This window comes from Oncorhynchus mykiss, chromosome 10 (assembly GCF_057628025.1).
Source record: "Oncorhynchus mykiss isolate SJ-2025 chromosome 10, ASM5762802v1, whole genome shotgun sequence".
Lineage (NCBI taxonomy): Eukaryota > Metazoa > Chordata > Actinopteri > Salmoniformes > Salmonidae > Oncorhynchus > Oncorhynchus mykiss.
The window spans coordinates 69,755,193-69,776,052 of record NC_143031.1 but is presented as its reverse complement, the minus strand read 5'-3'; the positions used below and the strand labels follow the sequence as shown (position 1 = coordinate 69,776,052).

Here is a 20,860-nt window from a genome sequence, read left to right as displayed (position 1 = left end):
TAGGAGATATATTGGAATTATAAATTAAAGGAGAAGGTTAGGCTACAATGACCAAGTACAACAGTAGGCTGCTACGTTTATATTCTAGATGGAGTTGTTTGTAACTGTGTAGGACTCACGCTATACTATTAGTCTACTATAGAACACGTCTGATTGGTTGGTTGAGGTCACTCGTCTCTCCCTCCCGCCTCCCTGTTCCCCATGTCACTCGCTCACACTCACAGTAGCCCACACACACACACCCTGCTAGAGCGTCACTTCTCTACCTCCTCTCTTTATCAGCGCCGTTGCTAAGTGAAAATTGACACTTCTGCATTGAGCTGTTAATTTCTGATCGTTTTCTAAACCAATGAAGATGTCCAGTGAAAGCAGGATGTGCAATTTGTTGACATTACAACATAGTAAAGACTTGGATACACATCATCCTGAATGTTAATTATTAAAAACATCTGTTAAATTCACTGCTCTGTTTTGCTTGTTTACAGCGGGTAATTACATAGCCAATTGTCAGAGGCACTCTAGTAACGTTACGTCACCAAGACTCTGACTGAGGGGAGTTACTGGGGCAGACTGTGGTCCTCTCAAGTCCACTAGTGTCGACTGACTGGTATGAAATGGACTAGCATGAACTGAACAAAGTTCATATTTAAAACCAAAACACACACTTTGTTGATAATTGATTGAAACAGGGGGCTGGGTAAGAGAGTGGTTGATACGAAGGCTTTGCCTGCCTTTAACAGAATATTCTATGGGCACAAAGTCTACGTGCTCATTTAGAACACATACGGTGGGGGAAGGGGATTTTTGTCCAAATAGAATAAGAGTGGCCCTCTAAAAACAAAAAGGCACACAGCGAGTGACGTTGCCGAGCACCCAGGGAGAGGTCACGCATGACAGTCTAGACTGCAGCTCTGTGCACACTGACTAAGGTGCTTGCTTTTTTATACCTTCTCACTTTCTTTCCATCACTGCATAAATTGCTCTGTTTAACTGGCTAATTTGAGGCATTACAATGAAACAGGAAAAAAAAAAAAAAAAAAATATATATATATATATATATATATATATATATATATATATATATATATATATATATATATATATATATATATATATATATATATATATATATGGCCAACCCATCGTGATTAACTTGACATTAGGTCAGTTATAAAACTTCAGTTCAAACTAATTTTGCTTCCATAAAAAAAACTACTCTCCCACATCACAAGCAGGAGAAAAGAAAACCTTATTTGAAAACTACAAATGGGAGGGGGGGGGGGGGAACGACAACTACCACATCCAGTTTGAGGTCAATAGATCATGCTGTCTCCAGGAAAACCACCATAGAACCATGGGGCAATCAATCTAACACAACCACTCTACTGAGAGTCAGTCCCTAGTTCCTATCCCCAGCACCTGCACTGATATGTGAGCCAGCAGCAGGCTTGATGAAGGTGGAGACACAGGGCTAATATGAATCATGGAGAATCCCCCTCAATTCCTGTGTGTGTTTAAGCAAAATAAAGAGGGGGGAAAAAAGAGGGGAAAAGGAGAGAGAAAAATAAAGTCATGCTGGTAAGAAAAGAGGTGGAGGAGGAATGGGCTGAGGAGCACCCGTGACCTATTACAGCGACCTTGTAAACAACAACAACCATGCCAGGTGTAGGCTAACACCAGAGGGGTAATACTACCAAGCAAGACCAATGAGTTAGCCAGCTAACTTTGATAAACAACCAGAAATATGTTTCTTTTCTGGTTGATAAAAGGAAGCTGAACTTAGATATGTGTTTTTGGTTGTTGAGTTGAGTAGACCATGCCCATTTCAAGTATCTTTCTAAAAACAATAGTTATTTCAGAATATTTAGGCCCGTTAGCAGGTTAACTCCTTGATCCTGCGTTGCAGTGTGTGTGTGTGTGTGTGTGTGTGTGTGTGTGTATATTATATATATCTCTCTCTCTATCTCAACAGAGTCTAGCCCTCCCTCCCTCGAGCAAGCGCTCATCATGCTGGGGAATAGGACTACAAAACTACGATCACATCCAACTCCTCTCTCTGTGCTCTATTCATTTCTTCCTACACTGGTCAGTAACACAACAGAGATGTACAAATAGCAAGGGGACAAGAATTGACTCTGGATGGGCCAACATCAGAAGGAAAAAACAGTGGCCAGTCCACCTAATGTCGTCATCATATACTGTGACCTTAAACACTTTCCTCCCCCTGGAAATACACTGGCAGGGACCTACATCTGCCGTGTAACATAAGGACGAGCCTCTCTCTCCTCCGCTCTGTAAGGGAAAGGCCAGCTGTAAAAATAGCCTACAGTTTATGTAGAGCACTGCTAACAGCAACAGAAAAAGGCATGGAATCAGCATAAGTCTTCATACACATGAGGCCGCAATAACAATGGAGGAGACAGACTGGAGAATATGGCAACTGAAAAACTCCCAGACGCAGAGTTCACAAAACGTTTGCGTCGCTGAGACTAAGACTGACTAATGATGACTTCTGTGATGTTGCGAGAGAGAGCAGAATTCTAAAAATAATACTTTTTAAACAGGAAAAACAGGAGCTCCACTTCTCTCATCTTGTTTTCATATGACGCTAACAATGAAGTTACCCAACAGCCAAGGTACAGTATTCTGCCAAAAAGCCCTACACACACAAACAACGGCAAGAGAAGCATCCTCACCTTACAATTCCATGTCCTGTTGAGAGGATATATCCTAAGTGAGGATGCAGAGAGAGCATCCCATCTACATAGCCTTCCAGTATGGTGCTGTAGCTGTATGCATCAGACCCTGAGCTCCACTGGCTGGCTGGATGTGATCACTGTATTGATCTACCATGATGAACAAAACAAGCCTCCCTCCCTCCCTCCCTCCGCCGTCCCACAGTCCCGCTCTTTGATGTGCAGCTGTGAAATTCACACCCAGCGAGACACTGTCACCGTCAGACCCTCTACACTGACAGTCCAAAGAACACAAATCCATGTTGGATAGCCCTGCTATCCAGCCAAACAGTACACACACTTCTTCAAAGGCTTTCCTGTAGTCTTGGGACCACAAGTGTGCAGTACTGGAACAACACCTTCTGCTTCTTCCCAGTTGAGATAACTGAGGTGCTTTAGTTCTTACCGGTCTGTGGGAGTGTTGGTCAGCTGGGAGGTGTTATCCAAAGAGGCCCAGTTAGAGGCAGTTCCCCTGTCCACCAGATCCTACTATCCCAATGTCCCATCTCTGCTGCTGTCCCTCTGTCATACTGTCACCCAACGCCGTACTACTGCTGCGACGGCTAGGTTAGTACTGTGTGACTGACTCTTAAGGCGAAGACAAGAGGAGCTCTCAGTCAGGGGTCAGGCCACAATCATTCATTAGGAAAGGCAGAAAGAAAGAGGGGGAGAGAATGAGAGAGAGAGGGGGGCGAGAGAGAACAAGAGAGGGTGGGAGATCAATAGCACAGTAACAGTGGTCCCGTGGGAATGGCCTGGTTTTAGAAACCGAGGACCGTTTTCATCTCCCTCTTCAACTGGTTCCGTTTTCTCCACCACCTGCAACCCGAAACCCCCAGCGACAGACAGGGTTGATGGTTGCCAGAGTGGAGAAATCCTCCCTCCCCACCACATCCCCCAGTACGTACAGCTCCAGTCAGCCCAGGTTAGGCTGCAGAGGCCTAAGGCGGGTAAAGCATTAACTATGAGTGAGTGGGCTTAAACATTAACGTGTTGGTTGATTTCCCATCGTTCATGGCTGAGAGAGCGTGGTTAAGTAACAGTTCTCACACAGCGACTGAACACACAAACACCGACTGAACAGTAGGTACTAATCCATTCCTCGAACGCCAAACCAAACACCCGTCTCTCTCTCTCTCAATGTTTACCAGGAAACAGGGTCTTTTAGAAGAGAAAAACACGAGAGCGAGAGAGGAGAGAGACAAACACACAAGGAAAAACAATCCCTTGCTGCTGGAAGTTTCCACTTTGTTGGCATTTTTCTCCTCTTTTTTAATCTTTCTGGTCATCTGTTCCCAACACACACAGGGCAAAAAGACTTCCTGTTTTGCCTCCATTGTCACGCGGCAGGAGGTCCTTTGGTCAGGGCTAACTATAGATCCCCCCCCCCCCCCCCATTTTGTTGTCTCAACGCAATACCGAGCGGAACGGATTCACACACTGATTACACAGGTTAGACAATATACTGTATAGTGCAGGTTACAAACTCAATACCCCCATTGACATGGACATGCAAGTAAACCTAATGAGATTTAGCTCCCCTGAGAAAAAAAGTCTACTGTTTATCCCAATGCTACCAGACAGAAAGGCTCTTATTGAGAGTGTTATTACCACAGGTACTGCCCAGCTTCCTCTCCTCGTCTTCAAATAATACACGTCGCCTACAACGGCCGCCCTGGAGGAGGCTTCACCTTCCATAAGAGTGAGGGCGGATGGCACACTTCCACCGCCCACTTCCTGTCTCCCGCGTTACTGGGTTTTTAGCTGAGGCGTCAAACACTGTCCACACGCAACGGATAAACAAACAAGCTGCGGACAGACAATCTACAACGTCTGACTTGAAAGAAAGAGGCACCATAGGCGCCGAGTGAGGGTAGGTGTTACCCGCCAGACGTGTGGTTCGAACATCATTTCCCCAACAACAAGTAAAAAAACATGCATAGCAACAAGAGGAAAACATGGCTACCACTAGTATGACAACGAACTCAGGGGGCAAAGTTTTACCTGGTGGTGCCGAGTCGGAGTGGAGACGGGTATAGGGAAGCGAAGACAGGAGCGTGGTAGCTAGTCATCCAAGCTGCTTGCCAGCCAGCCAGCGTTGAGCCGACCAAGTCTGGTTCCTTTCCTCCCCACCTCCGTCAAGCCTAACACCCTGCTCCAATAACCACTGGCCCACAGGAAGTAGACACAATGGACTGAAAATAACAGAGGCCACCTCCACTCCACCCACCACCTCCTATTCCCTACTCAGCTACGACAGGCTGTTTCCACCGAGAGGAGAGGGGCCTACACTAGCTAGGCCAGTGGTACAGCGGCGAAGCAGGACAGAAAACACCCTCACCGTCCGCCCCTCGCCAGGCTGTGGCCAAATGGAGTCAGGACCTTAGTTCTCCTTGTCTGGCCCAAAAGGCCTCAACAGGCCTGACATCCTGTTGAGTCCGTTCCAACCCGTTGTCATGCAAAGTTCACGACCCTACTAACAGATGGTCAAAAGATGATCATATGCCTAATAAGTCGGGGCTTCACCACTACCCATTAAGGACAGGTTAACTTCTGACAGACACAACCACAGTATGTTGATGAAGCTGATGGAACCAGAGAGAGACAGCACTAATCAGTAGAGCTTCCACACTACAGCAGCAGGCTGTGGGTGGTGGAGACGCCAGCCAGACACATGACCAGACCTCACTGCCCACTGAGGGTGTGTGTACGTGCATGCCTGTGTCATGTGGGTTTGCGTGCTCGAGTGTGAATGCTAGGGCTGTGACGATTACGGGATTTTGGGTAACAATTCATTCTCATGCAAATGAGTCATGATCATTTTTTATTTGGAAAACAAATGTGCACTTCTAATGAATCTTCAAAATTGAGCTATGACATACTTTCTTAAAGATTTCACTCCCGACCATGTGGTTCTGCTCGTAAAATAATTACGAACCTTACCCTCGTCACAGAAAAAAAAAACGTTAAAGTTCAAATCCCCCTCTTCCTAAAAATGAATATCTTGAGACGATGACAACATATATATACATGTTTAATGTCCATAATTGTCAGTTACACATTCATACAACTACTGTGGCAGCCATAGTGAATGCATGCATGTGTTCACATGTCTACATAAGAGTGTAAGAGAGTCTCTCTCTCTCTCTCTAGCTCTCTCTCTCTAGCGCTCTCTCTCTAGCGCTCTCTCTCTAGCGCTCTCTCTCTAGCGCTCTCTCTCTAGCGCTCTCTCTCTAGCGCTCTCTCTCTAGCGCTCTCTCTCTAGCGCTCTCTCTCTAGCGCTCTCTCTCTAGCGCTCTCTCTCTAGCGCTCTCTCTCTAGCGCTCTCTCTCTAGCGCTCTCTCTCTAGCTCTCTCTCTAGCTCTCTCTCTAGCTCTCTCTCTAGCTCTCTCTCTAGCTCTCTCTCTAGCTCTCTCTCTAGCTCTCTCTCTAGCTCTCTCTCTAGCTCTCTCTCTAGCTCTCTCTCTAGCTCTCTCTCTAGCTCTCTCTCTAGCTCTCTCTCTAGCTCTCTCTCTAGCTCTCTCTCTAGCTCTCTCTCTAGCTCTCTCTCTAGCTCTCTCTCTAGCTCTCTCTCTAGCTCTCTCTCTAGCTCTCTCTCTAGCTCTCTCTCTAGCTCTCTCTCTAGCTCTCTCTCTAGCTCTCTCTCTAGCTCTCTCTCTAGCTCTCTCTCTAGCTCTCTCTCTAGCTCTCTCTCTAGCTCTCTCTCTAGCTCTCTCTCTAGCTCTCTCTCTAGCTCTCTCTCTAGCTCTCTCTCTAGCTCTCTCTCTAGCTCTCTCTCCCGGGTACCATCCTGAGTGTCTGAAGACAGTGACCAGCAGACGACACAGACAGTCTCTAATCCAATCAGAGAGCAGAGCTAACCCAGACCAAATCACATTTACTGCCCCGGGCTGCGTTGATTCAACCATAATCCAATTCCTCTGCTCTATGACTAAGGAGGAGGGAAAGGAAATGGGCCTGAAGTCGCACTGACTATATTTAAAGATAAGGAAATGGAACGGACACAGTAACAGACACGTGGTTTGTGGATGTGCTTGATGTCGCAAGTGACATCACGTTAGTGTTTCCTCACCAAACCCTTAGAGTACACCGTGTACAAAACATTAACACCTTCCTAATATTGACTTGCACCCTTTTTGCCCTCAGAACAACCTTAATTCATCGCAGCATCGACTATACAAGGAAAGCGCTCCACAGGGATGCTGGCCCATGTTGACTCCAGTGCTTCCCACAGTTGTGTCAAGTTGGCTGGAGGTCCTGTGTGGTGGACCATTCTTGATCCACAAACTATTGAGTGTGGAAAAACCCAGCAGCGTTGCAGTTCCTGCACACTCAAACCGGTGTGCCTGGCACCTACTACCATACCCCGTTGAAAGGCACTTACATTTTTTGTCTTGCCCGTTCACCTTCTGAATGGCACACATACACAATCCATGTCTCAATTGTATCACGGCTTAAAAATCCTTCTTTAACCTGTCTCCTCCCCTTCATCTACACTGATTGAAGTGTATTTAACAAGTAACATCAATAAGGGAACATAGCTTTCACCTGGTCAGTCTGTCATGGAAAGAGCAGGTGTTTTGTACACGCAGTGTAAAATGAGTATTTACAAATGATTTGGTTCAACAACTCAAATATAGCGACCAACACGACTGCAATACTTGACCTTCTATAATCAAACACTCCTTATGGGGGCTAAAAGCTCTCACACACTACTTGCAAATGTGAACGCTTCAACAAGTGCAACTAAAGTAAGCAGTGAGAAGCAGTTTCTTTTAAATCAGGTTATACCACACCCGTCTCCTCCTACAAGGGCAGGTACATCCCTTTGAGGATCATAATGCTGCCCTTTCTATAGTGACTCCAGTCACATGACGTTCCTGTGTGTTTCTCCTCTAAGAAGCGTTAAAAGGTGTTGGGCCTGTTGAGGCACGTTGTTCAGACAGCAAGGAGAGAGACACCTCCCCTCTCCTCCAGTCCCAAGGAACCCTGCTCACTGGCCCAGATTATCACACCGATACCGTGCTTCCCTTTCGATTGTCTGTGTGCGCGTGCATAGTGTGTCTGTGATTGGAACCGCGAGGCAGCAGAGGCAGCAGAGGAGAAATGTGAACCATTTCCCAAGTCAGGCCTAACGCAAGCAGCCCCAAAACAATGTCAGCAATTCCTCAAATAGATGTTTTTTGGCCCTTTTTACAGAGGACGGGGGTTGACTTGTGCCTACTCAGGCCCAGGAGGCTTGTACACATGGGGTGTGACTAAGTGCTATGACGTGTGCAACGAGTTAGGTTATCAATTGTGGGAAAGGACCCATAAATAAGCATTTCACTGTTAGTCTACACCTGTTAATTACAAAGCATGTGACAAATCAAATTCTCTCTCTGTCTGTGGTGTGAGTGAGTGTGTGTTCCTGACTGGGATGGGTGTTTGACTAGGATGCGCATTTGACTGGGATGTGTGTGTGTGTGTGTGTGTGTGTGTGCATCTGTCAGTCTGTGTGTCTGTGTGTCTGTGTGTGTGTGTGTGTGTGTGTGTGTGTGTGTGTTCCTGAGAATTGTGTCATGATGCGTCTCTCCTGTTAAACTCTGCACACCACAGCTGTGAGCCTGCAGGGGGTTTCAGTTCCTTAATGGGGTAAACACCACTGTGTTCATGGAAAGAACAGCAACCACCCCACTTCCTACTCCTGAAGCAGTTCTCTGAAACTATGAGCAGTGGGCTATTGACATGCTACTCTGTTAACACCAGTGGTGTAGCATTCAGGAGTGCAGCCGTTCATAACACACTGCAGATGTGAGAAACTATGGGCACAACTGAACTGCATGAGGTCAGCACTGTTTTACATGGAACGATAACTTTTCCAAGCATAATGTATTTGGCAGTGGTGGAGCGCAACGGTTCACTGTAGATTCAAGACATTAAGACACAACTAGGACTCTACTGGTATGCGAAGAACCTCATGGAGCAGACGGTGACTAACAGAGCAAAGACACCTTGATGGACAATGAGAAGACGGGAGTAGAGAACTGTGCGGCTGTCTATGTGGCTTACAGTAGTCAAGACAGACAGCATAACAGTTTGCTTACACTGCTGCTGGAGACAAGACTCTCTCCGGACTAACCAATCCAAATGGGATTTAGTTCTCTGTCTGCGTCTCCTCTCCAGTGATCCGTCAAGATAACCCCACTACCACCGCCCACCCCTTCATGACCACAGCAACCCTCCCTCCTCCTCCCACTCCACCAAACCACTACTAAAATGTCTCCATCCCGCTACACAACAGAGCCAGTCCGTCTCTCGTTCTCTTAACGGCATAAGCCATAGCAGCAGCACCACCAAATAAAGCAGCGGCCCAGCCCCAGGCCTTCACTCCCTCCATAACATTACTCTGACTGTTTTGGCCCACAGGACAGAGGGTTTCCGTGAACCCAGTGGACATAAACTTTAATAATCTAAAATAATGAAAGCCAATGGCCCATAGGCTGGGAGTCTGCTGTGTATGTGTTCCCATAGACCAAGGCTAGTCTAATGACAGCCTACTGTGTTACAGCAGCAATTTCCACCAAGCCACTGGAATGTCTTACTACGCACTATATTACGCTCTGCCACATAACAATGGGCTGGTTTTTGAGTTCTAAATGACCGTTTTCACATCAGTATTGTGACACAATTTTGTTGTTTAGATTTGTTTACGTCTGAGAGGAATTGTAGGGCAGTGAGAGTGGAGGCAAATAAACACTCATGTGTGCGCACGCACACACACACACACACAAAGTGCCAATAAGCCTGGTTGCCTAGTCTTCTCAATTACAGTGCCTTCAAATTATTCTTACCCCTTGACTTATTCCACATTTTGTAGCGTTAGAGCCTGAATTCAAAATGGATTATTTTTAAATGCAATCATCTACACACAATACCCCAATGTCAAAGTGAATTTTTTTTTTATTTTTAATTTTTGCAAATATACTGAAAATGAAGTACCTCAGTTACACCCCTGAGCAAATCTTTTGTAGAAGCACCTTTGGCAGTGATTACTGAGTCTTTCTGGGTAAGTCTAAGCGCTTTCCACACCTGGATTGTACAACATTTGACTCATTATTTTCAAAACTCTTCAAGCTCTGTCAAATTGGTTGTTGATCATTGCTAGACCAACCATTTTTAGGTCTAGCCATAGATTTTAAAGTAGATTTAAGTCAAAACTGTAACTCGGCCTCTCAGGAACATTCACTGTCTTCTTGGTAAGCAATTACAGTGTAGATTTGGTATTGTGTTTTAGGTTATTGTCCAGCTGAATGGGAGATTAATTCACCAGTGTCTAGTAGAAAGCAGACAACCAGGTTATCCTCTAGGATTTTGCCTGAGCCTAGCCCCATTACATTTTAATTTTTTATCCTGAGAAACTCCCGTCATTAAAAATTACACAAATACCCATAACATGATGCAACCAACACTATGCTTGAAAATATGGAGTGTGGTACCCAATACTATGTTGTATTTGCTCCAAACATAACACTTTTTATTCAGGACAAAAAGGTTTTCCGTATTAATTTAGTGAGTGCCTTGTTGCAAACAGAAAGCATGTTTTGGAATATTTTTATTCTGTACAGGCTTCCTTTTCACTCTCAATTAGGTTAGTATTGTGGAGTAACTACAATCCTCAGTTCTCCTATCACAACCATTAAACTCTGTTTTAAAAGTCCCCATCAGCCTCATTGTGAAATCCCTGAGCGGTTTCCTTCCTCTCCGGCAACTAAGTTAAAAAGGATGCCTGTATCTTTAGGGAGGAGGTCAGAGACCTAGCAGTGTGGTGCCAGGACAACAAACTCTCCCTCAACGTGAGCAAGACAAAAGGAGATGATCGTGGACTACAGGAAAATGAGGACCGAACACGCCCCCATTCACATTGACGGGGCGGTAGCGGGTTCGATAGTTTCAAGTTCCTTGGTGTCCACTTCACAAAAAAACTATCATGGTCCAAACTAGGGTTGCACATTTTGGGGAATATTCAAAAGTTGGAAACTTTCCATAGGAATTTACGGAAATCGATGCAAATGAAATGTAGATGTTTTTTGCATTGGATATATTTACCATATCATATGGAGACAGAAACAAACATTGTACCTTATCATAAGTAGACAATTGAAATGGATTAAATCCTTACAATAGAAAAAAAAAGTTACAAATTGAACTTTAATTAAATGAGTTGACTCTTCACATGGGATGATTTCACTTAACAAAAAGGGAATCTTGAATGATCCCAAAGATCCATCGCATCTCTCAAAAACATTTAACATAAATCTGTAAAATGATAGTCTAGAAACTAAAGCTTTGCTCGTCTTTCTCTCAGGCTTCCATGTCTTCTCCCTGGATTACATCAATGTCCAGCTCTTGAACATCAGACTGAGGCATCATCTTCAATGTCACTTTCCAACCTTGTTGAGGATGGCTGGTCAGGCACAAAAAGCCTCAAATTTGCCCAGATGGCCACCAATTTTTCAACCCTTTTATTGGTCAGCCTGTTGCATGCTTTGGTGTGTGTGTTTCCAAATAAGGACCAGTTGCGCTCTGAGGTGGCTGATGATGGTGGGATTTGGAGAATGGAGGCAACAGGGGAAAGAGCCGCAGATCCATAAAGTCCTTTCCACCAGGTGGTTGATGAGATATGTTGGCACGACTGCCATATTCCGTCTCCATCCCAAAGCCCTTGCTTGAAAGTGTACTTCGCCAGACTGCCAAGAACCTTGCCCTCATCCAGGCCAAGGTGGCGAGACACGGTAGTGAGGACACCATAGGCCTTGTTGATCTCTGTACCAGACAGGATGCTCTTGCCAGCATACTTGAGGTCCAACATGTACGTTGTGGTGTGTATGGGCTTCAGGCAGAAGTCTTCACGCTTTTTGATGTATTTCAGAACGACAGTTTCCTCTGCTTGGAGCAACAGTGAAGTGGGCAGGGCAGTACAGATGTATTCTCTTATATCTACAAGCAGTCTGAACATCAGACAGGATGGAATTGTCTCTCTCAATCCGTGTAATGGCAGCTGCTATAGGTTTCAGGAGTTTCAGGCTGCTTACCACTTTCTCCCCAAATACATCATACAGGAGGATTTTTTTTATTTTACCATTATTTAACTAGGCAAGTCAGTTATGAACAAATTCTTATTTTCAATGACGGCCTAGGAACAGTGGGTTAACTGCCTGTTCAGGGGCAGAACGACAGAGTTGTACCTTGTCAGCTCGGGGACTTGAACTTTCGGTTACTAGTCCAACACTCTAACCACTAGGCTACCCTGCCGCCCCAGGATCCTGATGGGGCTGTCCATATCAACAGACTGTGATAATGACATTTCTTGGAGACTCCTTCCCCTCCAGGAGACTGTCAATCATGATGACAACACCACCCCAACGAGTGTTGCTGGGCAGCTTCAATGTGGTGCTCTTATTCTTCTCACTTTGCTTGTTGAGGTAAATTGCTTTGCTTTCCATTGTTTTCAGTGCCATGATGTCCTTGAGGAGCAGATTCGATGCATGAGCAGCAGAGCCAATGGGTGTGATGTGAGGGTAGGACTCCTCCACTTCAGACCAAGCAGCCTTCATGTTTTCAGCCGTGTTTGTCACCAGTGCAAATGCCTTCTGTGGTCCAAGGTCATTGATGACTGCCTTCAGCTCATCTGCAATGTAGAGACCGGTGTGTCTGTTGTGCCTTGTCTGCTCTTGTAGAATACTAGTTGAGGGGAGGAGATGATGTAGTTAATTATTCCTTGCCCACTAACATTTGCAATACGGTGTGCTTTCTCTATGATTTGCTTGACCTTCACCTGAAATCTGCATCCAGCAAATGAGTAGATAAAGCATGTCTGGTTGGAGGGGTGTATGCTGGGTTAAGAACATTCAGAAATCTCTTCCAATACACATTGCCTGTGAGCATCAGAGGTGAACCAGTTGTATACACAGCTCGAGCAAGACATTCATCAGCATTTCTCCGACTACTTTCTCTGATTCCATGAGCTGTTGCTATCGATAAGGTGTCCGATTCATCATGTTCACCTCGAATAGAAGTAGAGGGACTTTTGTCAGCGGTTGCTTTTCGTGAGCGGTGAGGAAACTTAATGCACTTGGCCAGATGATACTGCGTCTTTGTTGCATTCTTCACATATGAATTGGCACAGTATTTGCAATTGTACACAGCTTTTCCTTCTACATTAGCTGCAGTGAAATGTCTCCAAACATCAGATAGTGCCAGTGGCATTTTCCTGTAAAGATTAGACAAACATGAGTAAAAAAATATAAATGCAATTCCACATACAGATAAATAGTTAAGCAGTTAGATTGAACAACTCCTTGGTAAGATAAATGTTTTAAAATGAAACATGTATGGACACAGGTGAATTAACACTCAGTTAGGCTCAAGCAAGCTAAAAACCAACATGGTAGCAAAAACTAACTAGAAGAAATGGTTAACAAGTATGAAATGATTTTTAAAAAACACACTTTGCTGTAGGCTACTATTTACTAGTTAAAAAAACAAAAACATGTCATAAAATATTTTCACTCCACCTAGTATCGTAATCAAAACTTACCAGAAAGCATGTAGTGTGGGCTCAATAGCATCTCATTGGTGTGTAAGCTCTTGAGAATCAGCTGCACATGTGATGGAAGAACACACTGTGCATGCAGAGGGTTGCAATTCCATTGGGGATAGTTTAACCAAAACATGCCACAAGACCTAGAATTGCCTTGTGTATCCCACAAAAAAAGGTTCACTTATAAGCTAACTTTTTTGATGAATTTGTGCAAAATTCCAGAGCTCAACTTCCAATGGCACATTTACCGCCAGGTTTCCAACTCTTTGCAACCCTAGTCCAAACACACCTTTACCCCCTCAGGAGACTGAAAAGATTTGGCATGAGTCATCAGATCTTCAAAAAGTTCAACAACAGCACCATCAAGTGCATCCTGACCAGTTGCATCACCGCCTGGTATGGAAACTGCTCAGCATCCGACCTTAAGGAGCTACAGAGGGTAGTGCGTATGGCCCAGTAGATCACTGTGGCCAAGCTTCCTGCCATTCAGGACCTACAGTTGAAGTCGGAAATTTACATACACCTTAGCCAAATACAGTGGACAGAACAAGCATTTGATACACTGCCGATTTTGCAGGTTTTCCTACTTACAAAGCATGTAGAGGTCTGTAATTTGTATCATAGGTACACTTCAACTGTGAGAGACGGAATCTAAAACAAAAATCCAGAAAATCACATTGTATGATTTTTAAGTAATTATTTTGCATTTTATTGCATGACATAAGTATTTGATCACCTACCAACCAGTAAGAATTCCGGCTCTCACAGACCTGTTACTTTTTCTTTAAGAAGCCCTCCTGTTCTCCACTCATTACCTGCATTAACTGCACCTGTTTGAACTCGTTACCTGTATAAAAGACACCTGTCCACACACTCAAACAGACTCCAACCTCTCCACGATGGCCAAGACCAGAGAGCTGTGTAAGGACATCAGGGATAAAATTGTAGACCTGCACAAGGCTGGGATGGGCTACAGGACAATAGGCAAGCAGCTTGTTGAGAAGGCAACAACTGTTGGCGCAATTATTAGAAAATGGAAGAAATTCAAGATGACGCTCAATCACCCTCGGTCTGGGGCTCCATGCAAGATCTCACCTCGTGGGGCATCAATGACCATGAGGAAGGTGAGGGATCAGCCCAGAACTACACGGCAGGACCTGGTCAATGGAGGAAGAAGGATGAGTACAACCCCAAGAACACCATCCCAACCGTGAAGCATGGAGGTGGAAACATCATTCTTTGGGGTGCTTTTCTGCAAAGGGGACAGGACGACTGCACCGTATTTGGGGGAGGATGGATGGGGCCATGTATCGTGAGATCTTGGCCAACAACCTCCTTCCCTCAGTAAGAGCATTGAAGATGGGTCGTGGCTGGGTCTTCCAGCATGACAACGACCCGAAACACAGCCAGGGCAACTAAGGAGTGGCTCCGTAAGAGGCATCTCAAGGTCCTGGAGTGGCCTAGCCAGTCTCCAGACCTGAACCCAATAGAAAATCTTTGGAGGGAACTGAAAGTCCGTATTGCCCAGCGACAGCCCCGAAACCTGAAGGATCTGGAGAAGGTCTGTATGGAGGAGTGGGCTAAAATCCTTGCTGCAGTGTGTGCAGACCGACCTCTATATGCTTTGTTAGTAGGAAAACCTGCAAAATCGGCAGTGATTAAATACTTGTTCTCCCACTGTACATTTAAACTCAGTTTCACAATTCCTGACATTTAATCTCAGTAAAAAATTCCGTCTTAGGTCAGTTAGGATCACCACTTTATTTTAATGTGAAAAGTCAGAATAATAGTAGAGAGAATGATTTATTTCAGCTTTTATTTCTTTCATCACATTCCCAGTGGGTCAGAAGTTTACATGCACTCAATTAGTATTGGTAGCATTGCCTTTAAATTGTTTAACTTAGGTCAAACGTTTTGGGTAACCTTCCACAAGCTTCCCACAATAAGTTGGGTGAATTTTGGCCCATTCCTCCTGACAGAGCTGGTGTAACCGAGTCAGGTTTGTAGGCCTCCTTGCACGCACACGCTTTTTCAGTTCTGCCCACAAATGTTCTATAGGATTGAGGTCTGGGATTTGTGACGACCACTCCAATACCTTGTCTTTGTTGTCCTTATGCAATTTTGCCACAACTTTGGAAGTATGCTTGGGGTCATTGTCCATTTGGAAGACCCATTTGCGACCAAGCTTTAACTTCCTGACTGATGTCTTGAGATGTTTGCTTCAATATATCCACAATTTTCAGTCCTCATGATGCTATCTATTTTGTGAAGAGCACCAGTCCCTCCTGCAGCACCAGTCCCTCGTGCTTCACAGTTGGGATGGTGTTCTTCAGCTTGCAAGCCTCCCCCTTTTTCCTCAAAACATAACGATGATCATTATGGCCAAACAGTCCTATTTTTGTTTCATCAGACTAGAGGACATATCCATGTGCTGTTGCAAACCATAGTATGGCTTTTAATGGCGGTTTTGGAGCAGTGGATTCTTCCTTGCTGAGCGGCCTTTCAGGTTATATCGATATAGGACTTATTTTACTGTGGATATATGTTCCCGTTTCCTCCAGCATCTTTACAAGGTCCTTTGCTGTTGTTCTGGGATTGATTTGCACTTTTCTCAAAGTACATTCATCTCTAGGAGACAGAACACGTCTCCTTCCTGAGCGGTATGGTGGCTGCGTGGTCCCATGGTATTTATACTTGCGTACTATCGTTTGTATAGATGAACATGGTACCTTGAGGCATTTGGAAATTGCGCCCAAGGATGAACCAGACTTGTGGAGGTCTACAATTTTTTTCTGAGGTCTTGGCTGATTTCTTTTGATTTTCTCATGATGTCAAGCAAAGAGGCACTGAGTTTGAAGGTAGGCCATGAAATACATCCACAGGTAAACATCCAATTGACTCAAATGATATCAATTAGCCTATCAGAAGCTTCTAAAGCCATGACATCATTTTCTGGAATTTTCCAAGCTGTTTAAAGGCACAGTCAACTTACTGTATGTAAACTTCTGACCCACTGGAATTGTGATGCAGTGAATTATAAGTGAAATAATCTCTCTGTAAACAATTGTTGGAAAAATGACTTGTGTCATGCACAAAGTAGATGTCCTAACAGACTTGCCGAAACTATAGTTTGTTAACAAGAAATTTGTGGAGTGGTTGAAAAACGAGTTTTAATGACCCCAGCCTAAGTGCATGTATTCTTCCGACTTCAACTGTATATACTAGGCGGTGTCAGAGGAAGGCCCCAAAAAATGTTCAATGGCTCCAGTCACCAAAGTCATAGACTGTTCTCTCTACAAGCGGTATCACCAAGTCTAGGTACAAGGAGCTCCTTAACAGCTTCTACCGCCTTCTACCCCCCCCCCCCCCCCCCCCCCCCAAGAACAATTCAAATGGCCACCCGGACTATTTACATTGACACCCCCCCCCCCTCTTTGTTTACTTTACCCCTACCACTTTACCCCTACCTACATGTACAAATTACCTAACCTATACCCCCCGCACATTGACTCTGTATCGGTACCACCTATATATAGCGTCGGTATTGTTATTTTATTGTGTTACTTTAGTTCATTTAGTAAATATTTTCTTAACTCCATTTCTTGAACTGCATTGTTGGTTAAGGGCTTGTAAGTAAGCATTTCACACTACACCTATTGCATTCAACACAGTCAAATCAAATTTGATTTGTCACCCGAGGGACCTTACAGATAATTGTATATGTGGAGTACAGAGGTGAGGTAGTCATTCAAAAATCACATTAAACACTAGTATTGCACACAGAGTAAGTCCATGCAACTTATGTGACTTGTGGTAAGTACATGATGGTCGCCATCTTCATGCACTTTCGCTATTGGCTGGTGAAGCTGTATAGATGTTGGTTTGTGGTAGAGGGATGGAGCAACAGAAACCTAAGCTCAATAGCTATTATCACCAGTGCTTGACTTGGACTGAAATAGGTTCAAGTACTCATTTTGGGGGCCGGTACCGTTTATATTTAGGTGCAGGAGCTCCACAATACTTGAGCTGATATTCTATAAGAGGAACAGGAGCTCAAGCAGTAGAAAATCTGACGTGCCAGTACTGAGCTCCTGTCAAAGTCAAGCACTGATTAGCCCAATGGAGAACACAACACCCACTGGCTTCTATCTAACTGACAACTGAACAGAGGTGGAGTCCATGTGCTCTCTTGATGCGTGTTTGTAGGGAAAGCACAGAAATAGAGTCATCTATTGTATATGTATGGGAGAATACTTCAACTAAGCGAAGGGAGTCCATTTGTGGTGTAGGCCTACGTCATCAAATCAGATGGGTTGTACTCCAATTATATTACACAAAACAAGATAAATTTGTTTGTCTAAATAATAAATTATGCAACAGTAATCCATGTTAGCTCAGATTAGTTTAGAATTCAAATATATAATTCCTTATATCAGAGACTGCAGAGAGAAGTGTACCACTAAATACCATCTGATATTGTCAGTCATACAGTAGGTTGACCCCTATTAGCTTAACCCAATAACCTGAGAATTGACAAGTTGATTTGTAGTTTTACTGAGTTATTGATTGGTTGAAGGATTGATTAGAGTTTGAAACGTGTCCTTCCTTCCTAATAGGCCTGCAATGACATAGGACTACTGTTACTTCCAGACGCGCGCACACACACGTTAATTGTTTATCCAACAAGAACCGCAACTAAGAGCGATTCCCATATTTCTGTAGTTAATTGCCCTTGTTGCTATTCAGCAGCCTGTTCAATTTAGGCAGGATAGTATTCAGTTTGGGGGATTGTTGTGAGAACTGATGGGGGACAGGACATAAGGGCTCGGACTAGGTCATCTGACTAAAGCAGTACAGGGCACAACAATGTGGAAGGCTCAGATATAAATATATTACGTGGAACAAACATGCTCTCTCATGTTAGGAGGAATACTGTAGGTTCTACTCATGACATTTCTAGCTGTGCTGTTCAACAGAGGTCGTCTACTTAACGTGGGGGAGCAGGCATGGTGGAGGTAGGTGGCAGAGACGTCCCTCCCCTTCTACATCTCCTCTTTGCCTGATATTCAAGTTGGTTCTCAACAATAACATCTGTACAAAGGTTGAGGATCAAAACATGTACAGCCCCCCCCCCCCCCCCCCCCCCCCCCCCAAGTCACATGTTTGTCAAAACGGCATCTTTAGGAATTCAACACATTCCATTAGCAGGGCTGGGCCATTCACATGATCAGTGTTTCTTGGCTGCAGAGAGCGAGCAGCCAGGCTGAGGGGAAGACCAGCGGCCCAGACAATTCCCCTCTTAGTTCTGCTGTGGTTTGTCTCGGCCTGCGAGTGCGTGTCTGTGTCTGGTCTGTACACACAAGAGAATGACTGAGCGCACAACTCGACAGGCCAAATGGCCATCAGAGTAGTGGTCCAAACCACACACTGGCATAGTGGAGCTGAACACACAAAACAGACCAAGACAAGGCTATGCCATGTGTTATGTTATATGTTAAGGAAGTATGACAATGAATGCATTGCCAATACCAGACCTTTTACTTCATTTAACCTTTATTTAACAAGGCAAGTCAGTTAAGAGCAAATTCTTACTAACAATGACGGCCTACCCCGGCCAGACCCAGACGACGCTGGGCCAATTGTGCGCCGCCCTATGGGACTCCAATCACAGCCGGATGTGATGCAGCCTGGATTCAAACCAGGGACTGCAGTGACGCCTCTTCCACTGAGATGCAGTGCCTTAGGAGCCCCACATAACCACATGTATGGGCATAACACTGATCAACATAATGGCCTGCTGATCGATACATTCTAGTTGAAAGAGCAGTATCTGGCTGAGGCACATCTACTGTAAACAACAAATCAGCATGTGAGAATACTTTCTGGAATGTTGTCATTACTTTACGAATAAACTATGAGGAAGGATCTTTTGTTTTTGGGATGATCGTTGTTCAGCTCAAAACCACATCACTTTCACTGACCCAACACTTAGAGGCTCTTGTCACAGGCTGTATGGTTTCTGAATAGGGGAAGCGGAGTTGATGTGTGTTAAAGTAGCAGGTAAGAGCTAAGCTCCAACGGCGCTTGAGTTGTGTGAACACCTGCAGCTCGTCAGTCCACCTGGGAACCATAAAGTCAGGGTCTATATTTCAAAATGTCCAGATAAGCAGCAGTAAACTCAATAGAATTCCCTCAACAATAAATACAACAAAAATGCTTACATTCTGCATAGTAGTACTGACCTGGAACTCAATGCCTGATCGACCAGTCCAGTCGCCTAGCCAAATGCCATTGGTATATCAGAACGAGAGACGAAGTCGGCCCTACAAAATGTCGACGGGTCGAGCACTCAAGCTAATCCACAGGGTCCCGAGACGTACCCGAGAGACATACAGAAATAACGTTGGGAGAGTTCACAGGAATACTGAGAGAGAAGGTGGGAGTTCACCGTCTCTCAGCCACCAATCAGAGGGAGTGTAACCTAGCCCGCTCTCACAACAGGGTCTTCACTGGGAGTGGGGGGGTGTGTGTCTCACCCCCTTCCTCTGGCTGGTAGCCAGGCCAGAGATATCGAGCAGCACCAGAGCTGAGCTCTATAATGCAATCAGGCTGCCCGCAGGACACTCATAGGGGACAGGCTAAGAAAGGACTGGCCTGCCCCTCTCGCCCTCTACCTCTTGACTAGACACATCTTTTTCTCTAGTATAAACTCATTTAGATAATGATTTTTTTAAAGAGAGAAGCAACAAGATGAAAAGCGAAAAATAGAGAGAAAGAGAGCGATAGAGGTAGGGAGGAGTGTGTGGTCTGTCCGTATGGGCCCGGCTGACTCACAGTAACCCGAGAAATTACACAGGGCGGCGGTGGGCATTTCACAGCTTGTCTCCAGGGTGCCCCCTCCCCCCCATCACACAAACACACATAGGAATCCTCAAGAGGGGAGATTGGGCCACAGCAGCAGTGCGTCTAGAGGCTGTACGAAGGCCCTGCAGAAGCACAGGTGTGTGTACATGTGGCAGAGACAGATGCGCCGACACGGGGGGGCGGGGCCACTTACACACAGTCCCTTGTGGTCGACTTTCAAAAGTAGACCACTCACATGGATTGATAGAGCCACAAACAGTTCAGATGTCTAGATCAAACAGTAAAGTCACTAAAACACTGAAATGTGAAGGGCACACCATTTTCTCTCAACGACCATGAATTACAGCGGCTGTAAAATGTATGAGGTCTGGATATTAAAATGTAGCATTACAGGCTTTACGGCCCAGTTATGCTCATCTAGTTCATGTCTGCGTCCCAGAATGGCACCATACATAGTGCACTACTTTTGACATGAGCCCTAGCCAAAAAGTAGTGCACTAGATAAGTAATAGGGTGCCATTTGGGACGTGACCAAGGCATGCAGGAGGAGGAGGGAAGATGATTTAATGATTGTTTCTAATGAAGCATGTCTTTTCTATGAAAGTGGATCGGGGAAGAGGCTCAACTATAAGCTGACTAAGAGGAGCACTGAGACAGACAGGCAGAGTTAACAACCTCT

The 20,860-nt window shown here is 44.9% G+C and overlaps 1 protein-coding gene across 28 annotated transcripts in view; it reads right to left on the bottom strand.

Annotated features, from left to right (window-relative positions):
* The window catches only part of LOC110534539 (GRB2-associated-binding protein 1), a 72,075-nt gene that overhangs the window by 38,867 nt on the left and 12,348 nt on the right, over positions 1-20,860 (bottom strand). For 5 of the 28 annotated variants that reach the window (XM_090187665.1, XM_090187669.1, XM_090187674.1 and 2 more), the window contains exon 1: positions 19,560-19,828. The exons of 13 other annotated variants lie outside the window; for them this stretch is intronic. The gene's annotated coding sequence lies outside the window, so the exon portion shown is untranslated. Of the gene's footprint in view, positions 1-3,141; positions 3,604-4,739; positions 4,912-19,559; positions 19,829-20,860 lie in introns of those variants that run through there. 10 more of the 28 variants (XM_090187667.1, XM_090187671.1, XM_090187680.1 and 7 more) reach the window with 5 other exon arrangements.